Here is a 4,112-nt window from a genome sequence, read left to right on the forward strand (position 1 = left end):
GGAAGTTGATGAGCGCGCCTCTGTGCCTGCGCTCCTCAAGAATGGCCTACCACCCCCAAACTTTCCACCCCTCTCCGCAGTCCACTAGAGAAAAATATAAAGGAGAATTATGTTCTCACTTGCCCGGCAGCACGCTGTCTCCTGTCCTTCAGCGCCAATGCCACTTGGTCGAGTCCCGTCTCTGCCAGCGGGCAGAGATCCGCTCTCCTCCTGACTTCTCTCCGGGGTAGCCTGTGGTCGCCAAAAAGCCTTTGTGTACTTCCAGCTGCAGCTCTGGCAGCCACCCCAATCAGGAATCCCATTTCGTCCCCTTTTCCTCCGCTATCCTCACTAAACAGGTTATTCCCAGATGGATTTTGTCTAATCCAGCAGTGCAAAAGCTCAACTCCTGCCAGTGTCCAGCTGCTCACTGAGATGTTCTGTCTGCAATTTGTCCAAACTGCAGACCGGTCTCGGGAGCCTGAAAGCGCAGCCTCCCCTCACTCCTCCGCCATCCTGTACTCAACAACTCATTTTAGAAGTTCTTGTAAGGCAGGTCTGCTGGCAAGAAATTCTCTATTTTTTCTATTTAAGAATTTTTTCCTTCACTTATTTTCAAAGATAGCTTTGCTAGATATAGGACTCTTAGTTGATAGTTTTTCTCTTTACTCAGTTTGAATATGTTATCCCACTGACCTCTGGCATCCATTGCCTCATGAGAAATCAGCTGTTAATCTTATTGAGGTGCCTTTGTAAATGACAAGTCATTTTTCTCTTGTTGCATTCAAGACTGTCTCCTCGTGCTTAACTTTCAACATTTTTATGATATTATAATATACTTGGTTGATATCTCTTTTAAGTTTCCAATTTCCAATTTGTTTAGCTTTCTAGCAGGTTAATATTTTTTCCTATTAATATGATGTCTTCAATTATTACTTCTTTAAATATTTTTTCTGCTCTTTTTTTCTCTTCTTTTTCAGTTACTTATTGGTGTGTGTTGGTGTGTTTAATAGTTTCTCTGAAACTGTTTCATTTTCTTTATTTTTTTCTCTTTGTTCATTGGATTGCATAATCTCTATCAATCTATCTTCGTTTTCTCTCTTTTTTTTGCCATTTCAAATCTATTATTGAGTCCTTCCCATGAATTTTTTATTTTAGTTATGATAATTTTCTATTTCAGAATTTCTGCTTATTATCTTTTTAAAATTTTTTTCTGTTTATATTTCTATCTTTTATTCTTTATTTGATGCAATATTGTCATTATATTTACCTTTATTTCTTTAAGCATGGTTTCTTCTTCTGTAAACATATTTATAATGACTCTTTTGAAGGCTTTGTTAAATCCAGTATCTGGTAACTTTTGCAGGTGTTTTCTGATTCCTGCCTTTTTACTGATGTATGAATCATACTTTTCTGTTTCTTTGCATATCTCATAATTTTTTGTTGGAAATTTCTCTTTTTAGATCATGTATTGTAGCAACTCTGGGCACCATCCCCCCTACTGCCCAAGGCTTCATGTTATTTGCTTGTTTACTTTTAGCAACCGGCTAGATTATATTAGTTGTCATTTATCATTGTCACCCTGATTTTGTATCTTAGGTATTGCAACCTTGGGTAGGCCCAGAGTGACCCTGGAATAGGAAAGATTTAGACAGATATCATTATTTTTGTTCCTTGCTCTGATTCTATCCAGCTGTTAAGTTTTGATAGTTAAGATTGATTGCTCTGTTGTTTTCATCATTTCCCTTGAGCATAAATTGTTCCATAAACAGATACCAAATTCAGGCTCTTTTGAAGATAATAGTGCGTAATGAAGAATTTAACCTTACCCAAAATATGTCTGGCCTTTGCTCTCAACTTCTGGGAGGTAATTTCTAAAGCCTTGAAATTTTATGTCTCATAGGAGTATCTTTGTTTGTCTAGGTGTGGGTCTTGTGCACATTGGATAGTCTAACTGTGATTTAGTGTGAGGACTGCTTCCACCTTAGGGTAGGGGCTGACCATACTGGAAGGACCAACAATGTAATTTAGGGTGGGGGCTTTGGGTCAGAAATACCAGTTGAGCTGGAAACTGGGATCTGTAATGTTGGCAATCAATGAATCATGTCTATTTAGTAGATAACCTATAAAAACTGGATACTAAGGTTCAGGTGAGCTTCCATAGTTGGAAATATTCCATGTGTATCATCACACATCAATGCCAGGAAAGTAACATATACTGACTCCAAAAGGAAATAACAATAAATGCCCCACTTTGGTACATTTCCTAAACTATGTCCTATGCACCTTTTTCTTTGACTGATCTTATCTGTATCCTTTCCCTATAATAAATTATAACTGTTACTATAACAGCTCTCAGCGGGTTCTGAGAGTCCTTCTAGTGAATTATTATAACTCAGGGTGACCTGGGGTAACCCCACACTTGCAACTGGTGGCAGAAGTGAGGCAGTCTTATGTGGACTGTGTTCCTTCTGATTCTATAATTGGCCTAACCTGCAGATACTTCCCAATGTCAGTGTCTGAGTTTTGTTTTGACCCCAAAAGGACTCCACACAATTGACTCTTTCCATGGTTTTCTCCAGAAAACTAGCCATCTTTCAGTTTAGTCTATATCTCCAATTAATCTCTAAGCACCGCCCCCCAGTTGCTTTTCACGAGAACTTCCACTATTTTTGAGAATTCTCTTAGGCTGAGTTCCTCCAAATTCTGTTTCAAATAGACAGTTCTTTTGGAAGGGGATCTGGAGTTTTCTGTTTTATGGCCTGCTACTCTCTCTGGAAAAATTCTTTAAGCAATGACTCTATTGCTTAGGATGGAGACTTTGGCATGATTTTCTCTGATGACACCCCAGTTTTAGGTGCTAAGCAACCAGTGCAGGGAAATGTCAGCAACCCCAGGTTTCCTTGGATTTCTCTTCCAGTGTGGACTCCCCAGCCCACAAGCTAGTGAAAGGGCAATAGGGAGCCTAGCATTCTCAGTGGTGACATACCATAGACAGAATCTTTGTCACACAAGTGGAAATTGAGCAGAAAAGGGACCCCCACTTCTCATCAGCATTTGGTCAGAATTTAGCCAGACAATAGGTAGTTAAAAACAAGATGAGAAAATCTGAAGCCCCTTCCAGGAAGAGAGACATTTAACTGAGAGCAGGCAAAAGGAAGCCTTAGCCCTGGCTGGTGTGGCTCAGTGGATTGAGCACCGGCCTACAAACTGAAAGGTCACTTCTTTGATTCCCAGTCAGGATACATGCCTGGGTTGCAGACCAGGTCCCCAGTAAAATTACCTTAAAAAAAAAAGGAAGCCCTATATTCTTTGCTATAGTAATCTGGTATGGAGTTTCTGTCTCATTGAATTAGGAGGTAGATGGAGAAAGGGGGGGTCTTTTTTAAAAAAACACAGACTATTACTGATGTTTAGTAATTATCTTGAATAAATATTTTTCATGTGCTGTATACCCTTAGAGTCAACTCCAAATACTTTAAATAGTTGTATTTAAAATAATTTTACTGGAAAAGAAAGTTGGTGGCACGGTAGTTAGAAGCCTTGTTCGTGTGCTCCCATTGCAGAATGAAATTGGAGTACAAACATAGAGCAGAGAATGAGTGACAGTGGGCTTCAGATAGGGCAAACAGGGACAGGAGCATGGGAACAGCACAGGAGAGAGCAAAAACTGAGGGCCACACTTTCCAAGCAGAGTTGCCTGGGCCCCCACCCCTGCCTAGCACCTCTGGCTGCACCACGAAGGGTCTCCTGTGGACCGGCTCAATAGCCATGATATACTGGGGTTAAGAGAGAAGGCCAGGAGAGAGAAAGAAGATGGCGGAAGAGTAAGTGGAAGTTACACTAATCTCCTCCCAGAACTAGTATGAATTTACAACTTAATTTTGGAGAAATCATCTGGAATAACCAACCAAACACTAACTGGAGAGAAGTCTTCTAACCACGGAGAGACAGGATAGGCCACTACATCACAACGTGACCGGTAGGGAGTGCGGAGATGCAGAAGGGCTGGCTGGGCTCACGAAGGTGGCAGCCGAAGGGACTGAGAAACAGCTCAGCAGCTGGGGGTTCCCCCTGAGAGAGCAGGGTCTAAACCCCCAGCTGAACTTCCCAGCCTACAGCAACAGAGTGGA

The sequence above is a fragment of the Furipterus horrens genome, unplaced genomic scaffold, assembly GCF_987537825.1.
Source record: "Furipterus horrens unplaced genomic scaffold, mFurHor1.1.pri manual_scaffold_8, whole genome shotgun sequence".
NCBI classification, from domain to species: domain Eukaryota; kingdom Metazoa; phylum Chordata; class Mammalia; order Chiroptera; family Furipteridae; genus Furipterus; species Furipterus horrens.